This window comes from Acyrthosiphon pisum, chromosome A1 (genome assembly GCF_005508785.2).
Source record: "Acyrthosiphon pisum isolate AL4f chromosome A1, pea_aphid_22Mar2018_4r6ur, whole genome shotgun sequence".
In the NCBI taxonomy this organism is placed as follows: Eukaryota; Metazoa; Arthropoda; class Insecta; order Hemiptera; family Aphididae; genus Acyrthosiphon; species Acyrthosiphon pisum.
The window spans coordinates 49393035-49420165 of NC_042494.1; the positions used below are offsets into that span (position 1 = coordinate 49393035).

The window sequence follows — 27131 nt, forward strand, 5'->3', positions numbered from 1 at the left end:
GAAATAATTAGAAAAACCATTAAATTTGTTTACATAAAATTCGATGGGTATAACATAATAAATTATTGTCTGTATATAAATATTATTGTCGTGTTGAAATTAAATAATGATAACTCACATTGCTCAGCTCTGATAATTATTATAATATTATACCTATTACATCCGTCCAACGTGTGTGTCACTGTTATTAATGACGTAATGATTATCTGCCGGTTTGTGAATATTGAATAACTTACTCTGTACACGGAAATGCAAAAAAATATTAATTTCTAGATGAAACGGTTGTGAATATTATTATTTCCCTAAGGTGTTCTCGTGGGGGACCAAGACGGTTGCTAAGCATTCGAATTCCTTTACACGCGTAAACCAATTATCTGGTTTCATTTACATTTTAATTTAACGCAATAACCTTCTCTCCTCCGGGCTCGAATAATTATCACGTGAACATCAATTATGATAACGAACGCGCATCTATATGGGTAGATTTAACCACCCGAAACATGTTGTACAGGTACCTACCTACGTTGTTTCCATCACGCAATTGCAAAAACTATATAGTTTAGGTATAGTATTATATACTTGCGCGATGATAAGTCAACATTGTTTTCAGTTATAAACAACGAACTCATTCGTAGTAGGTACATCAATCACCGTATGCATTTTATTCAAATTTATCACCTGCCGCGGTAACATTTGCTTGTAGGTGTTCATTTTTCATTAGCTGTTGGTTCAAACCGTAGTAAGTACTTTGCCGCGTACGATGTCATAAATTTCCATTCACTTTCATCGAAATGTCCACGAAAATCATCGAAATACTCGTGCGTATATGATGGGTAGGTTAACGAAATTAGGGAAGTCGATCAACAAAACAAAAGCACGTAAACCAGTGAAATTTTGAATTGAAAACAATGAAAACATTTTTTCGAGTGGTTATCATAAAGATATTTTTATTTTTTCATGATAAAATATTGTTAAGAAATACGTATTGCAGGAGTGAAAGTCAGAGGTTTGACCATGAATTTTTGTTGGATATTTTTTTTTTTTTTTAATTAACTCGTACCTAAGTTAACCCACGTACGTGAGATAAAAGCTATTATTTTTATTTCACCCAACGAAGTTTAATCAGTAAGGCTTGGATTTAGAAGCAAAAAAAGCATAACAATTTCTAAAAAACTCAATACCGAATTCTCACCACAGTTTGCATGCGTTTTTCCACACGTCGCAGGTATAATGCGTTTTAATTTTACATTTTAAATTATAAGTTCAGAAAATGTACAAAACAAAATGGTCCATCAGTTGAAAATTATAAAAACCCTTCACCAAACTCGAATACTATTCATTTTTTTAACGTTGAAATACACTTGAGTGTTGATTGCGCGTTGGTGGTATTCTTACGTAAAATGTAATATTGACTTAAAAGTTTTAAATTATAAACGTATTACATATTATTATACAATGTGATACATAATTTATCATACTGACTTAAGACATGATATTACATTTTATCTTTTCGACAATTACGATAATCTGAATTGGAGATAATTTGGCTGCGCAAAACCTTTCAAATCGATCAATTTGTCGTAAATACGCAGTACGTTACTCAGTGCCTATATAAAGTGATATGTTTTAATATATTAAACAGGTACCACTATACGTAATATTAAAAAAATAACAATATAAAACTGTATTTTTTTTTTTGTATTAATATTATTATTGTGTATTATAATATGACAGTTAACGTAACGTTAACGTAAAACGTAACGTAAAAAAAACGTTAACGTAACGTCTGCACCAAATTAACGTAAGCACACAAGTGAGAGAAAACCAGCAATGTAACTTTTGGAATTTTTAACACTCTTACAACCTTAAGATTAACAAAGTTAGGTTTTTAGTCATTCTAAAGAAATACAGAACGAAACAAACACGATCACAATATAACACTAGACAACTAACTTGACAGCCGTCAATCGCACGGTACACAGATAAAGACGTTTTCGAGGTTGTAAAAATTTAAAAGATTGACATTAATTGATACGAGAAATATTATGCGAACAAAATCAATTGACATAATATACGTATTATTATTTTGAATTTCTAAATTGCATAAAAAAAGTTTCAAAAAATGTATAAAATATGCATTCAAAACTAATAAAATGATAAATAATTGCAGCTAACTTTTACTTTTTATATATCCGCTATGTGAATCTTGGTATGAATTTTTTTAGAGCACAAAAAAATATAGGCAGTTCCCGTTGAAATCCTGGCCCTACTTATGAAGTAATTTCAATTACTTGAATCAATCAAAAAAGCATTTATTTATAGGTTCTTATACGTATAAAAAAGTACAAAGCAACAAAATCATTTTAGTTATTTCATGATTATATGAAACTAATTTCATTATTACAGTAATTATTACATTTCTAAATAGAAAAATATTAACTAATCCCTATAAATCAGATTATGTAAGCCATGATATAAAAAAAGAAATAGGTCCGATCCATATAATAATTGGAGGTTGTTCTGCAGACTCCAGAAGTCCTAATGAATTCCTCCCGAACATAACTTATTGAATTTTAATAAAATTAATTATTATTGTTATTATTCGTCTATTTTATGTCTGTTGTTTACGCCAAGTCGTCAAGTTAACAATAGCTTACATGACTTCCGGCCGCAGGAACGTTTTAAATGCGTACATGGTGTACAGTAAACGTAGGTACCTAACAGAAAATATAGATCGATATAATTTTAATATACATATTACATACCTAATAATAGCATTATGGTTCATAATAAATCCCGAGAATGACTTTAACGGTCGGGTATAGCGTGTAATTGGATTAGAATTTAACGTTGACACATTCCATTGCATTGGGTCTCACTGCAGGGAATCACTATTACAAATTATATGAACGAACCACTACATTATATTATGTAAATAATATTTATATATATGTATATATATATAGTAAACATACACTCACGTATATATTAGTAAATAGTATAAATATATTTCTGTGACGTTTATAGCTCGTTTGTGGACTATTGTAAGGGAGCCATTACATATTATTATTTTTTATTAATTAACCCTCAGTAACATAGGCCATTGGTTGGTTATGTTTAGTAGATAGTTAACTGTGAGAAGGGTACGATTGGTTAGAACACGTGTGTATAATATGTGGCAAGGATTTGTCACTAAAACCCGGGTGGTCGCCCATCCGAGAACTAGTAGCACCGGTTGGTGCTTGACTTCGGAATACGTTTTGTGACTGGAGCCAACCACCGAGCCACACAATTATTTTGTTATTATTATATTGTTTTTATTAATATTATTTGTAATTCATAAATATTTTTACGAGGACATAATATTATTATTTACTATATTATATAGAACCTATAGTATGTTATTGTTACGTCCCAACGACGACAGCAGTAAAGTTGTAGGGATGATGTGCACTTATCTACACTACCACCGGACAGCCAACAGTTGTAGTTCTATAATATATTAGGTATAGGGGTGTTATTTGTGGACGGTGGCGAGTAAATTTTATCTCGGCCGGTTGCCCGGAATTTTGTGGTAATCCGCGGGTGTAGCACGGCGGATTAGCGTATATACGGACACTACGTATAGTTTTCACACACCCATACCCACACGCACCCACCCACCTACACACATATCGAAATATGTATATATAACACTATAACAGTATACGGCATTGTATATAGGCGGGAGATGTCGACAGAATCCATATGTATATAGTCTCGATAGACTAGTATAAGTTTTATCTGGAGGAACGAACGGGTAATGATTAGGATGATCCTCGCTATATTTATAGGACGTCTATGTATGAGTTTATAACGAGAAATACTCGCCGATCGATCGTATAACAATATTATTATTAAAGCGGGTGCAGACGGAGAAGAACGAAGACCCGTTGGTAAGTTTTCAAAAACACACCACGAAATGCCGTGCGAGGGCGGTGGGTCGGAATTTTTAAAAATTGAAAACGCGATAGGGAATACAAATTTATAATACACACATATGTTATAATATTATACGATGGTAACAGCAGCCGATAACCGTCCCTTGTCGTTATACGCGTGCTAATACACATTATTATGATTTATGAGCACTTTTCCCGAAATTCCTTACTTTATGATTAAAGTCGTTATGTAAGTATACTACATGTACGTATGTAACTATTAACTTTATAAATATAATATATATATACTATATAATATTATGTAATATTTATATGAGCAAAAGTGTGATACCGGATCGGGGTGGGTATCTTCGGATAATAAATCATTGCTTTCGATAAACAATTCTGAACGAAACTGCATCCAAAAACGGACAAAACTTTGTTCTAGGGAAAGTGGTGCTTACTTACATTACTCAGCCATTGGTACAACATTCACGATTTTCCAAAAACACTATTAGGGGAAATTCGAGAAAAAAATACAATCCACGTTGAATCTAAAAAAAAGGTACACCATAAAACGTTTTTGTTGGTTTACACTACTCAAAATAGCGTTTTCCGGTGCAAAAAATAAATAAAAATAGGCAGCAGGTACCTACGTAAAAAAAAAAATACATCTCTATTGTGAGATTATATTATTACAATTCCTTATGACTCGGCTCAGAATCTAAACGGAATGTCATAGATCGGTCGTTCTCGGCTCCCCCGCAATACAGCGATACAATTTTATATACACCTTCGATACGAAAAAGTATTTTATTTTTAAGTCATCCTACTAAGTAACACTTGGAGATATTAATAAAATTAATAGCGGGTCGCACGAGAACAACGACGAGAACAACAACAACATTATTCTTGAAAGAATTATTATTCTTGGTTACGTTATGCGTCAAGATACGACTACGCAAAACACCGCTAAAACGACACGATAAACCGTTTGACCGTAACACAATACTAACATAGTATAATAATAATATAATACATCGCATTATTATAATAACGTTATACGCATTCGCAGACGATAATCCGTCGAGCGTTTTCATTTTCAGTGTTCGAAAACTAACGTAATATTAAAAGTAGGTGCCAGAATTGTTGTAATATTGTTTAGCGATCAACACAGTATCACACCAAGAGGGGGGGGGGGGTTTGTCAAATAGGGCAAGTGCCGTAGGTCGAAAAATGTTTAAATAATATGACCTGTATTTAATATAATTGGAGTCAATATGAAGGTTAGCACGGCACTGCATGCACGTCACTTATGGGTATAAAACAAGGGATAGTGAAATTCGTTTTAATTCTAGGGCCGGCCCCACGGACAGAACTGACTGGAAAAAAAAAAAAAAAAGTGGATGTCGCTCTGCTGTACAGTAGGTTACAAGTGGGTCATTGTATAATGGGTTGTTTTAGACTTAAATACAATGATAAAATATCATTGTATGAGAAAAACGATTCTGAGCGGAGACGATTTGTCAGTCTGGATATTTTATATTGTTATTATTTATTTAATCATGTAAGTTGAATTAATATTATAATATTATAATTTTTTATTCGTTTCTATGGTGATAAACAAAGCGTTAGAAATTAAAATCCCATTTTTAGCGTTTTTTCGTAATTTGTCGGTGGTTTTTCCCGTGGCATTAAATATAACTATTGAGAAAATCGGAAAATGACCTCTCTAAAGTACCATCTTGATCCAATTTGCTAAAAGATAAAGTACTATACGTTGAAATCGAAACACTTCTTCTGGTAGAAATTTTGTATACAGGATATAAAAATAAAAAAAAAATAAGCACCATTGTAAAACCAATACCTTCCTCGCTCCGGTCAGAATCTAAAACATCGATCCGTTGTATATAAATTATACATTATAGTTTGGAAATTACACGCAAATGCTTCGAAAATGTATAAATAATAATAATATGGAAGCACCAAAAAATACGATTATTTTTTAATTATTGAATTTGCGTGTTTTTTATAATATATTTTATTATAACATTAAATTTATTTCAAATTGGGTATATTTTAAATAACTGTACAATATATAAGTATGAATCTCCTCCGCTACCCGAGTCTACAATATATTTACAATATGGATACACAAGTACTAGAGGTATAGTATTAGAGGTATCATAAACTAAAAAGTAAATATGGGTTTTGAAGGGGTGGCTTCCCAGACAGCAATTTCTTTTTTATTAATATTATTATAACATTTTAATAACGAATAATATTAGTATAACGTTATGTTAATACTATTATAATATTATCATTACAAAATGCTGTCTGGGTTATTTCATTTGGGTGAATTTATACAAATTATAATTTTTGCGATATCATAACTACATGGACATCTAATATATTTCATTAATTGTTTAGGCGTATATTTTATATAGGTATCATAATATTATGTAATTTAGCTAAAAATGATATTTATATCTAACATAATAGCTAATAAATTAAACATTAAATTTAATAAAATGTCATTTATAATAACTATAATATTAAAGATAACAACATAAAATTAGTTCTGCTAAACACAAATTTGACATATTATGCGTAAGTCAGAGTGAACAAACAGTATGCTGCTCCTCTTAATTATAAACTCACCCAAACGAACGGATAATTTTTTGTTCAAATGCTGTATGCTTTTCTCAAGTAAATTTTGGTCATCCAAATTTTTGTATTTAATTTACGAAATTTAAAGTATGTTTATTTTACTGATTCTAAATGTAAATTTTTAATTTATTTATTGCAATTATTTCTTTAAAGTTATTATTATTATATAATTTTGATCAAATCTAGGTAGGTACATTTTTAGATACAAGGTATAGGTCAACATAACTACACTTGATATTTATCTTCTTATCTTTGTACAAATTGTAAATAAGTTGTTACGTCTTATTTTACAAATAAAATAGAATAAAAATAAAGATTAATGGGAGAGCTTGCAATATTCGCCACTCTCTAATAAGCTGATTGCTTGTAGTGGAGAGTCTTATAGAGAGTTCACAATAACGCAGATAAATATTTTAATATAAAAAATTATACGATTTAAATACCTTTTGAATTTATGTGTTTTAAATACAATTATTTTAAATGTCTTACAGTATGATATTATTATACATAATTATATAGTCAGTTAATTTAAATTAGATTTAAATCAATTATTAATTTCGTACGTTTTGAGGGGAATGAAGAGTGAATTTTTACTACTGCAACGACAGAATATAGTATGTATTTTATCTTAATGTATAATAAATTGTGTACCCATGGAGGTAACCACTTTTTGAATAGTTGAAAAACCTCGAAATATATTTCTTAACGTCACTTTATGGCTATCTTCCGTAGACTGGAACAAGAACAAAAACGATACTTTAAACTGGTAATTTTTGAAATTTTCTTGTATACCAGAGCACGAAAAACTACCACATTAAGCGAAATGGCACAATAGCTTGTCGCAATTTGTTGTTTGACTGATGTGGACATATTCACCAAATTTTTTTATTTAAGTGCCTATTTTATATATTCAGGTTGTAAAGGTTAGGTTAACAATTTTTTAGAATGTCGTGAGTTATTATTATGGCATTACGTTTTTTATTAATTTTTATTTTTGACATTTTTTTTTGTTACATAATACATTTGTCAGATATCTGAGAATACTACATTAAGGAAATGGAATTTCAGGAAAAACTTAAAACGAAACTAAAATAATTTAATGAAACATTGCAGTATTTAACATGGCTTTGTAAAATAAAAGTCACTATCAATCATCAATACATATTTATTTAAACGTTATACCTATACCGTGGGAAAAATTTGAAAGTTATACATCAAAAACCATTCGAGTCAATTATTGTGACATTCATCTTATTTAATTTTTTTGTTTTTGTAGATTATATAATTTTAATTTACAAAAAAAATGTATTGTGATTAATATGATTCAAAAAATGTTAAATCGAAATATAAAATATTCTTAAATTTGTTCGGCCTATAGAAAATGCTATTATAAACATTCAGTAAAAATTGCATGTGATATAAAAAAGTAAAAATTAAAAAAAATTAAGGTTAAAAATATTAAAAATGTATAGATATTTAAAAAATGTCATTTTTAACGGCTAGAAGCCGTATAACTTTTTTTTTCCGAAAAAATGTATACTTTTTGAAATAACGAGTGGTCAATAATAAACGAACCATCCGGTATATATTATTATTTATTTATACATATTATAATTATTATTAAGGGTGTGTATACCCGCAATTTGCTGCTTACATCGTGCGAGATGGCTGTATGCCGTAAACTTTAGACTGTGCGGTTTTGCTTTGGTACAATAATTAAACCCAATATGGGCATAGAGCCCGCTAAATAAGCTACTGTTGTAGGTACCTATGTACCTGTGGCTCCCAAAAACCACAGTCGTCTTTGGTTGATATTAATGTTGAAGACGTCGCGCTGACCGCGAAAAACGTTATCATGTTTGCGGTGAGCAAAAGAAATAATACCGAGAATTTCAAATTTTCAACTGCGGTTTCGGTTTGAAATAATATTTAAAAAAATCGGTCTTGATGATAATGCCGGTATTATAGTGGTATAGTTCTTTTGTGTAACTAATATTTTAGAATAAATCCACTCCTGCAAAGCCGATTTCGCAAACTTATATTATTATTTTATATTTATTTGTATAAAGGCGATATGCACATGAGGTGTGTACCTATCTCATACATAGAAACGACGGACAATGCTTTAATATTTTTTCTGTCTACAATGCAATTAAAAATAATATTAATTGTCCTGTATGTATAAATACTATGATATATAAAAATATGTGTATTGATCATAATATTATTATAATTATTTTCAAGTCAGAAGAGTAGTTAAGTTACAAGTTTCACAGAATTCAAAATAAATACAATGCAATTCCGTTATTACGTTTAACTTTATTTGAATATGTAATACTATTTTAAGAATAGCATTACATTATTAAATGATTTAATATTATTATATTTATTCTTTATACAAAAGTAGAATATGATAATATTCCAAACTTCACTTGTTTGTCAATTTTTCGTTAGAAATACACTATTCTTATCCCCTTGTGGTCTTGTCAGTTTTTGAGTTCTATAATATGTAACTTTATATTCATCGAGTCGTTTGAAAATAACCGAAATCAATACAACTGTTATGAGAGCATAATTTTTTTGTACTCGTAAAAATGTGCGCAGTGCTCTTTTATAATGATGTAAATAATATAATATCATATTTTCACTCAATTGAATTAAATTTGTACTTTAGTGTTAATTAAACTTGTCTATTATTCACACTTTTGTTCCCATGTAACAAAAAACAAAATAAAGCTAATAATAAAATATTAATAATAATAATGTACCAACAGTTATAACGTGTATTGTGTATTACACAATAGTAAAATATAATATTATCGTATTTTATCTGATACTTTTCCAACGGGCCATAGATTATATTATCTTTGGTGTGATGACATTAAAATGTCCAGGGAATTTTTTATCCTTCGATTAAATAAAGGACGAAATAAACATGCAGCATTGCTAACAGTGCGTTTTGTTTGTGTTTTTTTTTATAATCAAAATATTTAACTGGAGCTTGTACAAAGAAAAAAAGCACGAGCAAAAATACAGAAGGTACGTTTAACAACTGCAGTAAGTACAAAAGTTTTTCAAAGGAGCCCGTTACCCGTGTCGGTCACTGATGACGTAGTACCACTTTGTAAGCCTCTGGTCTTGGGTCGTTAAGTTTAAAACTTACAACTTTGACGTGGATTTAAAAAATATAGAAATTCATTTGGCTGGGGCGCGTGTGCGCACAGCACACGATGCGTTTGTTTTTAATAATAATGCTGCGTATTTCTAAAATTGAAAATATTATATTATGTAGGTAATTGTGATTTTCAATATCTCGTGAGTAAGATAAGTTGTTTCAGTATGGTTTTCCACGTAAACTTTAAAATACGTTTTTGATATAATGTATCATTCTTTTAAATATAAATTGAAATTTACTCGAGCTTCCACGAATAAATACTGTGATTTAGATTTTTACAAGCCACGACATGACCTAAACTATACAATAAAGTCTTTATTAAGTCATTTGAAGTAAGTTTTTATACATACATTATTATTTTATTTTTGTGCATTATCGTCTAGAAATAGGTAAAAATACGTATCTTATACAAGTCCGTTATTTATATTTTTCTTAGAAAAATGGTGTTCTTCTCCGTATTATATCGTACCTTTAGGTATATAACCCATTAAACATGAATATAGTTTTTTATTTTTAGGAAATAATCATGTGAAGTACCGAGAATACGCGTTTTCCATACGTTTGAATATTTCTCTGTTTTGAATGCAAAATCCGTTGTTAAACTTTTCAATTTTCGGATACAGGTGTACAACTCTAGTTTAAAAACAGAGATTTCTTAAAGTTGTGTCATTGTGAATTATACTGAAGAAAAACATCTATATGTCCCAAGAGAGAATGTCAAACACAATGACGTGACTGCAGAGTTGTATGCTTCATACAAATGATAATTGAAATCTCAAAATGTAAAAAAATATTCATATCGATACAATAACTTTTTCATAAAACACTATAGGCAAATAGTTTTCTTTTTTGAATATAAATGTATACCACCAACAACTTATTAATTATTTAATTATATTAATCTAAGTAGGTATACGTTTCTGCACAACTAATATTTGACAAAGATAATTTTATCTTGTCTCTGATTTTCTGCAGGTTTGTGTTTCCATTAACAAGATTGAAAGTTAGAAACTACAGTCTATTAATAATATATAATGCATTGTGATAAGTTTTAATGTTTATTAGATTCCGTTAATTAAGTAGTGAAATGTTTTTTTGTTTTTTACATTTGTGTATTACAACATATACCTACAAGTTTCATGGAAAAATATTGACTTTGGAAGAAAAACAAGTTAAAAATTCCGTTTTAAAAGACAAAATCAATAACTCATAAAAATACATCATTAAACTGTTTTTGGCAGTAAATGATAAAACAACAAAAATAAATAAATATTTTAATAGCAATAATAAACGTTCCATAGAATATTATTTTGTTTTTCTGCCCTTAGAAACATGAATTTTTTACGTACGTCATGTATATTACATAATATTATATAAAGTATTTAAGTATAGTTTTTGTTCATTTGCCTTAAAAAAAAAAAAAATAGATGTTTTTAACTATAAAAATCTCTAAAGTATTGTATATTTTACGACTCATAATAAAACCCGTTGAACGACTTTGGTAATTTTCGTACCCTGGAAATGATTGTATAAAATATAAAATATTTCTTCGGATGGATAAATTCATACTAAAACCTCCATTATGACGAGTAAATCCCACAGTTACAAACATAATATTTTAATCGATATTGTTTGGCTATACCACATTATCCCTAACAATATAAATTTAGTCTATACTATAATCAAACTGTTTTTTAGACGCACAAATTTGTATTATAATAATTGTATTATGTACGTAATTTCGTGGTTATAGGTAAAAGTGTAAAATGATAACGTTTAAACATATTATAATATGTTATGTAATATCATTGAGCGTATATAGTATATATTTAATATTATATCGTATAAATTTGTTTGTGTATACACATATTATAAAAATACTATGGTCTCTCATTAACTCTTTCGGAATGAATATTATAATAATATTTAAATTAATAATTATTATTGACGAGTGAACATCGACGAACATACAATTTTAAGCGTTTCGTGAGACGGCTATTGGAAATATAATAATAATATGAAGTCTTAATTAAATACGATTCCTATCAACGAAAGCACATCCCACTCAAACGAACCTTCATTTCGAATAAAACAAAATTATATAAAGTCTATGTGCGTTCGTAACGATGATTTCTATTTCCTATTGATTATTTATTGTTTATTTTAAATGAACCTTTTTTACGCGTTTTCGTTTGATTTACTTGTACCAACTGCTGGCTTATTTATTTTTTTTATCTCCATTCTATTTTTTTTCATTAATTGTCTTTATCTTTTAACAATTATTACAATTTTATTTCAGCAACTCTTTTCTACTCAAATAAATATAAATTAGTTTTCTTTGCTGTTAAAATCAAGTCTGTAATACAATTAAAAAGCAAATTAATTACATGCTGAAAATTTAATTTAAAATTTAAGATTTTAATTCAATAATAAAACACGGATGTGAACTGAGTAATTGACATATATTTATTTATTTTGTATATCCTTTACTTCAACATTCATTTAACACAATGTAATTAAAAACAAGTCCAACACAAATTTGTTCAAAGTTGAACATGATCACAAAACTCTTGTCTCGTATAATAGTCCTATCATTACTTATAATTTACCGCTCAATAATATTGAACATAATATCTGGTTCGATTAAACTATCGATTAAACACGAGAAATTATTTATTTATTTTAGAATTACGACGTGCCTAAGGTACATCATTAGCCTTGATTTGGTTTATTGTAACAAATTTTTATATTTGTGTAATCGTTAAGAACAATTAAAAGAATTCACATAGATATGCTAAAACGTCTTGAATCACGAAGTGGTTTATAATTTCCTAATAGCAATACATGATAAAGCTTTCCCTTTTTCTAGCAAAAAAAATAGTTATACGTGACACAATGCGTATTAGTAAATAGTAGTTTAATTATCTGGCTATATTTTTGTTTGCACACTATTCAAATGTGACATAAAATCGTGATGTGTATAATTACAAAAAGCTGAGCTTGAATGGTTTTATTATAGTTACGTTTATCATCGTTTTTATTTGTATTGCATTTTTGTTGACATGGATTTTGCTGCTATATGCCAATATTCAAATTCAAATAATAGTTTTTTTTTAAATATTGATGTATAATATAATATTATGAAATATATTATAGGTATCTCTGATTCATTAAATAATTACATTATTTCATGAGTATAATAAAATCGTGTTTAAAATCAATCTGTAATACTATTATATAATAGCTTTTATAAAAGCTTATACGGCGGTTAAATGTATTTGTATATTAAAAATCATATACATACTCTAAATACTCTAATTACATCAAACAATAATAATTTAAACAATAATATGAAACGTTTCTTTTTCAATAAACGTTTACCCAATTGTCAATTAAAAAAAATTATATCCAAATAGTCGGGTTGATATTTTTTTTTGTTATGTGCTTAGTTTTTATTTAAATTTAAATCTATGAGATTACTCGGCCTCACTGAGACATACTGTGTAGAGTTGCTCACATACATGGATTTAAACATTCTATATTTAACAATGTACGTGTAATTCTAGTAACAACAAAATCAAACACTAGACACTTATAATGTAATTTATTTTATAATTTATTGCTGTCTAAATTTGTAATAATTACAAATTAATTATTAACAACAGCAGCTATTATATAACTACTAAAGTATAACTTGAATAATAAAAATGACATAAACAAATATTAATTTTTATTTCTTAAGTAGATTAATATTATGATATTTGGAATGGTTCTCATTCACATTCATGTATTTGATATTTTAATATTTACCTACACTATAAATAAAACAATTTTCCTTTCGATAAGCTTTAATTTGTCCACAATCTCCCGTACTTCGAGTTATATCGAGGAAACACCTTATTACGTTCTTAAATTTAACTTGTAAGGAATATATTTTTTATTTTTCATAATTCGTATGCACATCACAACAATTTGAACTAGATATATATATTATTATAAATATATTTATACATAGGTATTAGGTATACGTAGTAATATCTTTATTTATATTGAATTGGTCAAAAATAACATTGTCGTGATCGAGTAAAAACAAGTTTAGCAGATTAATATTAAATTAATAATTATATAGAACTAACTAACAATAATACCTATTACCTAATACCTATGGACATCTATTATACATTTGCAAAAGATAAACATGGACTATTATACATTTATACAGTTTCTAGTTTTGAATACGACAAGGTTAGGTTAACCTACTGATACAATTATCCTTTATAATTAATAGGAACATTACATTATATTATTACAGTTATAAACGAATACATTTAATTAGTTCTATAATACAAACAACTGAATAAACCAGTTTAAATGTATGCTTTAAGAACATCGTCGACGTTTGTAGTGAGATATTATAGGACCAAAAGAATAAATATTTCTTTTAGATTCTGCGTGGAAGGAGCAAAGCATAGGTATATTGGTTTTATAATATAATGGTTTTTCTTTTCTGTGGACACTATGCTGGTTAGGATATTGGGTTTCGTGTAGTCTCCACTAGAGGTATACATGGATATTATCAGACTTCGAAGTGTTGATTTAACTTTTTTAATTTAATAAAATTGGGCTCCCAAATAATTTTTTTAAATATATTTTTATGCATTATAATGGTCAGTTTCGACTGTGCGTCGAAGCTAGTAACATTGTCCAAATACATTTTTCTTGAGTATTGGTAGTTTTTATATCTTTAAGCAAAATATACATTCCAAGATAATGTTAGATAATTGTTTTTACTATTCATAAATATTATTTAATTGTTTTATCAAATATACCTAATACATATAATTTACCCATTTACCTACCAAATGTTTTTTTTTTTCAATATAAATATTAGGACACACGTTTTTTGTTTCTGATCAAATTTTTGTAAGGTTTTTGTTATTATAGGTACTTATTAACAAAAACATGGTTATGATGCATAGATTTTCCTGGTAGAGGAAAAATATCGAGTAGCGTGCTTTAATTTTTTTCTGATTTAGATGTACAAACAGTTGCTCATGGACTAATTTAATAAGTTGTATATTTAAATATACAAGATTAAAAAAAAGAACCGTTCGTCGGAAGTGTTATATTAAAGAAAACTTTAAAAGCAATTACGAGCACAGAACACGGGAAGAGTTAAAATATGATAATATGTATACTAAACTAATTGAATGTAGTGGTTCGAATTTGCATAGTACAATATTCTCAGTTTATGGAATATAATAATATATAGAATGAAGAATAATTAACAGAGGATTAGACGGTCTGCGTTGGAATTAAATCGCTAATAGAAAAATAATAAACCGAAACAAGATAACGGAATTAATATTAATAATTAAGTTTTTAATTAAATGTGTCATGCGAACAAAAAATATTATGTTGATGGTTTCAGTTACTCACCCAAAAATCAAACACAAAAAGTTCATTCGAGTAAAATATTTTGCACTGTTCGAGAAAAGTGTAAAACGAGTCAATGGAGTTGAAACATCTTTGATGATGTGAATTTTTTGATATATACACAAAAAAAATATACAGATATAGGTATAACTCAAAAACGAAGTTACTAATGTAACTAGTTGCACTGCTGTCGAGCGAGGTAAGTTTGAATGAATTAAAGACGGTTTAATATTTGTCCCACATATTATATACCACCTACGTATCTGATAACGTCCGCAAAAATGAAAAATTATGCCATGGCAATGAAGAAAAATTAATTTACTGCGTTATATAATAATATTGTGTAAGGAAATAGCAGTAAACATGAAAATATATATTTCAATCGTATCAAGTGAACTAGTGCTGGAATACGTTTTACACTGATATATTCGGTAAAAATCGAATAATTTTTTACTAAAGAGGTATAGTCGTATAAACTTCAACGGCGGGCACGATGTATAATAAGATATTATATTGAATTTCCGTGAGAACAGTTCAAACGCGAAACGTTTCCAACATTCGTCCCGGGAAAATGGAAAACATTTAAAGCAAGTAGGTAATAGTGATAAGATGATGCACGGACGAAATCGAAAAGTACGTCATTCGCAACGAAATGAGTCGGGGGCGAATAGTCAGAATTTAATATGCTAAATCAAACATTTGCGATGGCGCAGTGTAATAAAAATTATTGTAAATAAAGTCTAAATAAATTCCGTTTCACGGCGGAACAATAAATAATATAATGTTATTATATTGTACGATATTTTATACTCAGGTATAATAATAATATAATACCTATGTTTGTAATAGAACGGTTTTGACGGAATTCTTTAGGTATAGCATCTCGTTCTAACAAACTTAGGCCCAATATCCGGTCACAGAGGGACTGGAGTTCCGGGTCAAGGGATAATATGGTGACATTATAATATTGCGCATTATTGTTAAGCGCGATTGCGCAAAACAGAAGACGATCGTGACGAGAATAGGTAGGTAGGCGATGATAATAATGTTATGATGTAAGTACTATAAAAGAATAATAACAATATGTATCAAGCTATAATAACCTAGTAGTTACTATAGTTGATGCTGTACCATGAATAAAAAAAAAAAATAATAATAATATGTATATTTTATGGGCGAGTGTAAATATCGGTGAAAAATGCAGACAAAAAAAAAGAAAGTCTACCGGCTGCAGATCGGATGTCTCGTCTTCAAAAAGAAAATTCTCGGAAAGCGGCGAGCCGGCCGGGCAGGACTTAGGAGATCGTCTGCAACAACTACAACAGTCGTAGCGTACTTGACCTACAATAACCATCGACCATGTTACGACGACGACGACGACGATCCGATCACGCACGATTATAATAACCGGTTGAGGTCCAGTATAATGCGTATATGTCCCATTATAGCCCATAGGCAATTATTATTATATTAGTACCATTATATAATTGTTGTTTAGTTTAACATAAAAATATTGTTATCGCTGCGGTGTGAACATTATTTTTTTTTGTTAACCTTTGGTATATTATAATAATGATATGTACCTAAGTAATAATGTATTATAATATTATTATATAAACAATTATACTATATGCGTAGGTATATTATATCATTATCGGTCGATTATAATTGCCTAAGTAAACGAAAAGTGCATTTTCTGTTCCATAATCTGGAAAAAGATTTAGACGAATTATACGAAGAAAAACACAACGTCTCATAATTATTAACGATAGTGCTAATTAAAAAAAAATCCAATTATTTGAGTGACAAATTATTATTATTATTTTAAAAAAACTATCCATTACACGTTACTTGCACGTTTCATATTATCTGATGTATATAAATCTCGTATCACGGTGTTTGTCGTCGCACTCATCCGAAACGGCTCGACATATTTTAATGTTATTTTTTTTTTGTATATTTGGAAGGTATGAGAATGGGTCGTAAAGTATTTTTTACCCTTTTAGGTCCAATCCGGTGTTCAACCTTGGATTCTGAGATTTACGGTGGACAATTTTGCTATTGGTGATAGGAGAAATAATTTGTAGAAATTAGTATTTATTATTTGGCTGCCATCGGTTAATCGGGCAGATCCATTGTGAGCATGCATCGAATCAAATGTTCGCACATTTCCTACTTGATATGCTGTCAGACATTGTCCGTCACATTTGTCACACCGAGGAAGCTGAGTTACACCGAAAAGGAGTTGTTCAAATCACAATTTTTTTTTAATATTATAATTTTTTGCAGGTAACGAAGTGCGCAGGATCAGCTAGTTATTTATAAATACAGGTAGCAAGCCAGTTTGTATATTTCCCAATAATCATTCAAAATATATCCGAGTAAAATAAATACTGGGTATAATATGCTTCGTAAAGTAAAAAATTTAAAATAAAAATTTTAGATTCTTAGTGCTCCCTCCGAGGAATGTCGGTATATATGTTTGAAATTTAAAATTTGTTCTTCAATTTATGTTGATAATTTTTTTATTGTAATTTGAAAACATAATTTTGTCCTCTTAAGTTTTTGCTACAGAAATCAAAAAATATTATAAATATCTGTATAATATGTAAAATTTTTTTTTTAAACATATCTTGATACAATTGTTTATTTAAACGAAAAATAACAATTTCTCTTTGATAATTTTAAATATTATTTTGTTGTAATTAAAAATATATTAGTCTCAAAGACTCGAAACTTATCCGCTGTTACGTATATTATTGTAATTTATGCGCAATACAGTTTTCAAAATATTTATTTAAATTTTAAAGTTCTTAGCTATATACCTACCTTTACCACAATTCAATTTACACCGTTCTAAGGCAGGTATATTCGGTATTGACTTATAACTTATATGTTACGTTTATGATCCTATTGTAATAGTATATAATTGTTATGTTATATAAGATATGCGATATTTTGGCAAAAGTATCTAGTTCAATCTGCCGTATTAATAATAAAAAAAAATGTATCACCAGTAGTAGTCGTATAATACTAATGTAGAATGTAGATTATATAAATCGAAATACTAATGCTGACACACCGTTTCCGCTCATAATCGTTTTTTGTATGGAACGATTTATCATTAAATTAATATTTAACATATCCATTACAGTGACCTACTCAATGGAGAGGTACACTCGAAGTCTCGAAATCTACTTCTTAGCAGAGCGACTTGCTTACTTCACTTGTTTTTAAATTTATATGTTCATATTTTCTTAAAATTATATTGCCTATATATACAAGTATTATACATATTATATATTTTAAAATTTATATGCGTAATCAGCCATAAATATTTAATAAATCGACAAAAAAAAAATAATAACCACAAACATTAATTGATATTATTGTAGTAATGACTATGGAAGTATATGGACGCATTACCATTCCCTCTCCATAGTGATATCAACAAACTTACCAATAATATTATTATTATATAGGTTTATTAATTTTTACTATACTTTTATATTAATGGTCGTACATATCGAATTATCAATATTTGTGTGTGAGAAATAATAAACTTATTATTACAGCCCATATAACCTTTTGTCAGGTGCGGCTCTAGAGACGTCATGGTTAAGGGGAGGGAAGGGGCCAAGTCATAATTTTCAGAAAATGTTGATGATTTTGGAATTTTGTTTTATAACAGTATAAAATCGTTTAGAAATACAACTTGGGGGGAGGGGGGTGCTTAAATCAAATTCTTAAACACATCATGTTTGGTTTTTATCGCATGATATATTTGGTGACTTTCAGGGCACGAATGCATGCATATTTTAAGGCTTTTTAGGACGCATCATGTGTTTAGCTGTAATTATAATGATAATAACTATAATATTAGACGCAATCGGAAGTACATGACGTACATGACGTCACCGTGTTTGTGTACCGTGGTCTTCGCGTCACGAGATGTACGACCAACCTGCATTATATTATTATAGAATAACGTGTTGTAGTAATAATAGTATCATAGTCTTATATTATTATTATATACACGTAATACGCGTGTACAGCGCACTGTTTATCTGGTGTTTATTCAATACAGTTGATCGCTGTATGATTGTCATTATGTGATTACTATAATACCGTTCACGCGTCAGGAAGGGGTTCGTCCGATCCGCGGCCGATCACTTTCTCCGGCCGGAAAGTTTTTATTTTTTCTTTCTCAGAACTCCGTCGAGTACGCTTTGGGAACGACCGTCCATTATAATAGTGGTATAGTCGCGGGAAGTTTAGCAGTCAGTCACTACCTACCTACGCCATCATATTATAATAATATTATACTTTTTATATTATATTATTATTATACCGATAATCACACGCGTGCGTACTTAGGTGCTACTTCTCAGTCTGCCGGCCGAGAGGATTACGACAGAATTACACCAGCGCGTGAGTACAATACATCACTATAAAATAATATTATTTCCATCGAACACCATAAAAATATCACGACAATGACGTATAACAATAATATTATAGAGCGTAATATCTAACCCATAACACGTCGTCGCACTCGCAGAGTGGACTTTTGAAACGTTTTTTCGTTTCAACGGTCAAGACCTGCTGGTTTTTTTTTTATAAAATCTAGATCATTACACTTTTGAATTTTCCGAGCCCTAGTGTCAAATTGAAGATAATTCTTTATAAAATAAAGAAAATAGTTTTTTTTTCGATCAAATTGTTAGCTATAATACCTATATACAAATATAAACAGGGTCATCCACATTTTGTGTGATAAAAATTATGAGGATCGCTTTACAGACACGTTACCCTGTTAGTTAATATTTTACATCTGATTGGAGCTCTAGTAGGTTAGAGCGATATTATTTTACTTAACATATGTATAAATACATATGATTGTACAAACCTATTGATTGATATCCGTATTGACTTACACGTAGGCATAACGAAATATACTCTGCGCAGATAAAATGAAATAAGAATTGAAAAAAGTTCATTACTATAAGAAAACAATAATTTATTGTATATGGCACCAGTGGCGGTCAAATTATTTTAACATACACTAGATATTTTATCATTAAACATAAAATTAATAATTTATGTTATATTAAATATTGAAAAAAATTCATGGGAGATTAGCTATCCCCCTCATCCCTTCCTCACGTTTGAACATCACTGGTTCATACGTTATGTATGTTTGTAGGTTATGGCAGCGATCTTACGTGTCTTATTATTATTTTATTATATTAGATATTCCACAGCGTAACTATTTCATTATAGGTAGGTAGGATAGGTAGGATAGGTAGGTTCATTCACAGTATTAATCACTAAAACTTAATAAACGATTAGTTAGTAAGTTGAATACAAACATTAATAATAAATATTATTTATTATTAACAAAAGCTGAAATAAGATAAGTACTTTAGATTTGTATCTAGTTGGCACTCATGGAAATTCCCAGAGGGTTATTGGACCGGGATCGTTCCCGGGAATATAATAAAAATTTTAAAACATACATTATAGGGATTTTTTCCGTTCTAATAATAATAAGTGCTTCCATTAATATATAGTGAAAAGTATTTTTTTAAACTATTTTGATAAAACAGTCAATAGATCAGCGGAATAATCCATGCCTATATAAATAGGTCAGTAAACCTAGTAAACGTAAGTCATTCCAATATTTTATAATTTATATAGTTATTAAATTAATCTTCAACTAGATGGCGTAGAAGTTGATAGGTAAAAATAATCTGTTCAAAGTATGTATTGAGCCTTGACCCTTGGATAATGTGTATTTAGTTTTTATGACAGGATGTAGCTACAACACTGTGTCACGTCAAACTTAGTATTTTTTACTCACATCTAAAAGTTACATGTACGATACATTTGCCATGCCTCTATGATTGCGTCAGAAAATTGTAACGATCAATAATTGACAAAAAAGTAAATAAGTTTATATTTTATAAATCGTATTTGGTTCTGATAATGAAGTATAATTAATGTAATATGCAAGTATACTACTTTAATGTAACTACCTCACTACTATTACCAATCATAATATTGTTATATCCTCATACTCGATTTAAAAATATATAAACAATTTTAGATTTTGATTAGACCGACGAATGTATACATTTTACAACAATATGTGTTTTTATTCTTATGTAACACCTCTTGAATCAATAAAATGTCAATTTTTAACTTTGAGGGTGTTTCTGAAGGTAGCAAATTATATCAAATTCGTACTTTGGGAGGTAAAAAAGAAAAGTCCAAAGTACTTTCCAAAATAACCAGGGAATACATTATTATAGCCATTTAAATATATTAATTATTGAAGATACATAGATAAATGAAATTTTTTTTTTAAGTATTTGAAATTCAAATTTTGGTAAAATTCGTCAAAATCACAAACATTTAAAAATCATTTTGTATAAAATGTTCAACTTTTATAGTTCAGGATTGAAAATAAGTAAGTATTTTATACTCTAATTAAAAATCTAAAAAGATTTGATGTTCAAATTTGGATAAAATTAGATATTTAAACAAAGAATGACAATTGTAGTTATTTTATTGTAATTTAAAAATATAATTCGTGGGGACTTGACGTGTTACGTGTAACGTATATTGTTATTGATTTATTATTGAATTCAAATTTAACACACCCATTAAAGTGACTTATTCAATGACAAGGTACTCTCGACACTTAATGTGCCATATAGTGCAGGTTACATACTTTCCCCCCTTTTTAATAACTGTTCATTAAAAAAACCGTTAGGCTTGAATAATTTTCTAAAGCTTAACAATTTATATGTATTAAAGCATTTTATAAAATAAATACTTCAAAGTATTTTAAATGGTTTTAGTAAACATTATGATTTGGAATTTACGTTTTCATTTGATCTTATTTCTCAATAATTAGAAACTATTTAAAGAAAGAGGTTAATTAAAACAAAATACTTAAATTATTTGTATTAATTAATTATTTAAATTATTATATTTAAATAGTCATACTAAAATAAGGGGTTTTAATTGTATTTTTGCATTTCATATTTTTTTTTATGTATTTATTGTATGGTTTGTTCTCCATTAATTTATAAAATTCAATTAAGTAACCAAAAAAATCAATTATTTTATTTTTAAATCAAAAATGCATTATTCACAAAACCATAATATTATTAAGATATCATAATGCAAACAAGTAATGTTTGTATACAATATAAATCATCAAAGAATAAATATTACTTGCATGTCATCATTCGTAAACAATGTATTTAGTAACTTGACAAAAATAAAATACTAGATATTATAATTTTGATTTCCATTGTAATAAATTTATCTGTAATGAACTTTAAATTATATGTTTTTTAAAAGTATTATCTTAAAAATTGATAAAAAAAAAAATGTTCCATAGTCATATTTTAAGTTTTTTCTTATTTACGTTTTTTTTTCGATCTATAGTTTTTAAATTTCAAGTATAATTAATAATCCATACAACAGTACCGATACAGTTAACCGGCCATTAATAATATTTGACGTAGGTATAACAAAAACTAACACTTATTTTTATGAGGCCCTTGTTGATTTACACTCAGTGTTTTGTGTTTATTTACTCTTTATCGACGGAGTTGGATTAGTAGCATTTACATTTTATTTACCTGTCATAATATAATAAAACTACTTTCTAAAAATAACTTATATTGAAATCATTAGTAGTTGTCTCTTGTTTTTTTTAAGCTTTTCTGTAATATTATTTACTTTGAAAGCTATTAAGATATCATTACCTATATTATAATTATTATTATACACTTATTGCTTTTATTGTGATAACAAAATCGGTACCAATCATTTATATACAATAATATCAGTAGGTAGTCCTATATAATATATCTAAATCCGAAGTACCTATGTATCATACATACTACATAGGTACATATACTATACCGGGAGATTCATTTAACGTAGGACACTCATTATATAAAAAGTATCAATGTTTTTGAAAATAGTTTTTACATGGTTTCAAGTCGTCGCAAAACAACGGTTTTTCTAAGAAATTATATTTTTAAATATTTTTTATCCTTATATTTTTTTGAATTACAACATACGGTTTTAATTTGATTTTCGAAAACAAAATATTTTTCTGAGTATTTCGACACATAAAAATCGAATTTAGGATAAGTAATTTATGAGTTATAACTTAAAAATATTTAAAGTTTAGAATCTGATGAGTGAATAAGTGGACCAATATTTTTCGGGGTGACCGCGTAGCACTCCACTCCTCTCATCAAAACTTTGAATACTATTATAACTTGTGAACTACTCGACAGTTCTAAATTCGGGGTTTATGTATCAAAATACTTAGAAAAATATTCTGCTTTAGAAAATGAAATCAAGACTGTAAGTCAGTAATCAAAAAAGTAAGATACTTAAAAAAATATGTATTTTTAAAAAAAATGTGTTTTTCACTAGGTACTAAAAACCATATTGTAATACATTTTTTTTTTTCAAAAACATATTTTATTATTTGTAAAATAACGATTGTTCGATGATAAAATAATCACCCGGTACAGTTGCTCAAACTACATTCGATTGACATTATATTTTACATTAAAGATAAAATATTTTTCGTATAAGTATATTTTATGAAAAGTTGACGCGGTCGCGTGACTCCACAACTGTATACCACAACCGTACCACAACCATTCTAAATAGGAGTGACGTTGTATCGAAATGGCGGTGGTAGTCAGTGGTTAGGCGTCGACGTTGAATGCGTAGGAGATCGTGAGTTTGACGTTTCGAAATAGTTTGGTATTTTTATCGTCAATTTCCGATACCTCTTCTAAGAACGAACCCGGTGGTCCATGGCTGTGTCAAAGTTACGCGCATATAGATACGCTGCACATTACTCAGACACTCTGGCCCATCAAGAATTGTTAAACGCAACTTTCACAATAAATAATACTGCGATATGATTATTCTATGGATTATTTTATTTTGTTCTTAAATATACTAAATCCTGGTCTACTCACCCAATCTTTTTTTCGAAACATTCTTTTTATTACACAATGGACGTATTTCTGGATGTAAATTCTTACCTGCGAAACATAAAACAAAAAAATTGTTAATTAAATTAATATTGAATATAATATACTCTTTTTTATTTTTATCTTTTATTTTATTTTATGTATGTATATTATTATTATTATTATTATTTTATCAATCTGTACAACCTATACAACTTTAGTATAATAATTGATAAGTTTAAATGATACAAATATTTACAATATCAAAGGACACGGGGGCCTTGAGTGCAGAAGCGTCCTACTCCGAAAAATTTAGGCTTTCTTTAGCATCCTGTAATTTTGAATACCTACCTACCACTGAACCGATTGGCACGATATTTTGCAAACAATATGTTTCTTGAAGCTCGGGAACTGGGAAGTGTTTATAGCTCCGTTTTTCAACCCCCACATAGCTTTTTATGTACGATGGATCACACAGGAATCTCAAAATTGTTTTGTTAGTATGTATGGTTTCCATTGGTTACAGAAATAAAAGAGGATTTTTTACATAATCTATATAATGTTATATAAAAATGAATGTATTTCTATAACTTATAAACTCAAAAACTTCTCGACCGATTTTTACGACCACTTCAGAGATTTTTCTTAGAGATATCAGAAAAGTGTATATAGAGAGTAGTTTTAACTACGATCGAAATTTACCAAGCAGTATATCCGATCTAACGCAGGTGAATCTCGGTCGAATTAGTTCACAAAGCTACACGTGTAGGTATAGTCACTGTTTTGTCTATGAACTGAAGTACGGCTAAAACTGACACATCCATAGCGCTGTATTTTATATTTGTACATTTTTCACTGGCAAAATAGAGTTATACCAGGTATAGTATAAAAATAATTATTTTTATTTTGTAAGTGGGTGAAATAAAAATTACATAGCTGTAACGACGTTAAAAATCAAAAGCAACGTTCGATCAGTTGAAATATTACAATATCATAATGATGTTACGATCACTTGATATGTGCAGTATAATAATATTATATTCAGTAAAATTCTAAGAAAAAAAAAAACGTAAGAATTAAATTTCAATAATCCAGTAATGTATGATTTCATTCAAAGTAAATCTTGAGATAAAGTTGTAGACACATTTGATATTAAGTGTACCTTAATATATTATTATATTGTGTTATGCATAGTGTTATATTTCCACATGCATATCTATCTAAATTATATCAACATTTAATACATGGAGTAAAAACGATTGTGAGGAAATTTCAAAAAAATATATTTATGATTGGTTTTGAAATTATATATATATTTTTTTAATCATATATTAAATTAGGGGCCGGAGTGGCGCAGTGGTCACACAGTTGACTTACGACTCACACAGTCATCGGTTCGATTCATAGCAAAGTGCAAAAAATTTGTGTGATTCTACGCAGTCACCATTTTCCCGTGCTGTCGTCCGATTGCGTCATCCGGTTTCCAACTAGGTCCCACTCCACTGGGAGTGAAGACCGCACATGTCTCCTCTTGGAGAAGGGGGGTAGTATCATGCATATAGTGATATATACATAGATAAATAGATCACATGATCTCCCTACTATCCACTTGTGATAAGCATTGTCAAAGACCTTGAGGTCGTTACAATAAACAAATATAGAAAAAAAAAAAAAAAAAAAATATATTAAATTAGAGAAGTTGTTTTGAACAATAAATGATAAGTGCTTTAATTAATGTATTATTATGCCTCATTATATATAATTCGAAGTTCTAAACATTTATTAATTTGATTAATTATAATAATATAATATGCCATTGGAATACAATATTCATAAAATCTTCATGATTTGATGTTAGTTTTTTGAGCTCATACAATATATTTTGATAAACGTTCTAAATTGTATAAGCTCTGCCGCAACTACCTATATGGGAATCGAAATACCGGTAATGATAAGCTCCGTTGATTTATGTATAACTGTTATTGAATTTTGTACAACCGTAATTAGTTTTCATTCATAAACTATTAAGTATGACTTATTGATAAAAACTTACAGGTACGATTGTACAAAATATAATAACATTAATAGTATTTTGGTAGTACCTAACATGTCGACGAATGTCGTGGTCGAGCTTTTGAGGGAATGCAGTAATACTTTATTACTTGTAAATAAATATGAATTTTACTAGCAGTAAATAATATATTATATAGGTACAGAGGTTACCCAAAAGTTTATATTTTTTTTTTGAAAGGGGGGGTGGGGGTCAACATTAATTTTTCCAATTTCCTATTACTAATTCTGACGACTGTTTTTTTTCACGTAGTTTTTAATCTTTAATAAAAAGATTCTATGTGTGTATGATACCCGCTATTCGGGTTGTTTACTGTTTATAACATTTTTTTCTTTGTTTGCACTAATGTTATGATATGTGGAAATGCATAGAAAATAATAATGTAATAAAATGATATTGTAGGTATCTATTTTCAAAACATAAAAAACAATAAAATAATAAATTCGGAGATTGAATATCAGCGTAAGGGAGGTATATAGGTTAAATAAAACACAATAACAATAACTCTAAACCATTTATTAATTTAAAACATAAATAAAAACATATTATATCAAGTAAACAAATGCATACACATACGAGTAGATATAATAATAATATTATGATGTACGTGTAGATAATACGCTTACATATTTTTTTTTAAATAAAGATAGGGAATATTTAAAAAAAAAACACAAAACATTAAACATTAAACAATATTATACGATTGGATGATACTGACAATCTATATAATTTAAGAGGACGTCGCACACGCATGTGTTGTCTCCGTCTTACAAACGTACGACATAGCAAATTTTCGTTCAGCAGATTCAATTGTGTGCTGTTAGTTTTTAAATTAG

The 27131-nt window shown here is 28.6% G+C and overlaps 2 protein-coding genes across 2 annotated transcripts in view; one reads left to right on the forward strand and one right to left on the reverse strand.

Annotated features, from left to right (window-relative positions):
- LOC100160267 (protein amalgam-like) overlaps positions 1-27131 on the reverse strand; it is a 370302-nt gene that overhangs the window by 167130 nt on the left and 176041 nt on the right. The window lies entirely within an intron of this gene.
- Positions 18551-27131, forward strand: part of LOC100574879 (cytochrome P450 6k1) — a 65955-nt gene continuing 57374 nt past the window's right edge. Inside the window, 1 exon segment of the mRNA XM_008182285.3 lies at positions 18551-19632. The gene's annotated coding sequence lies outside the window, so the exon portion shown is untranslated.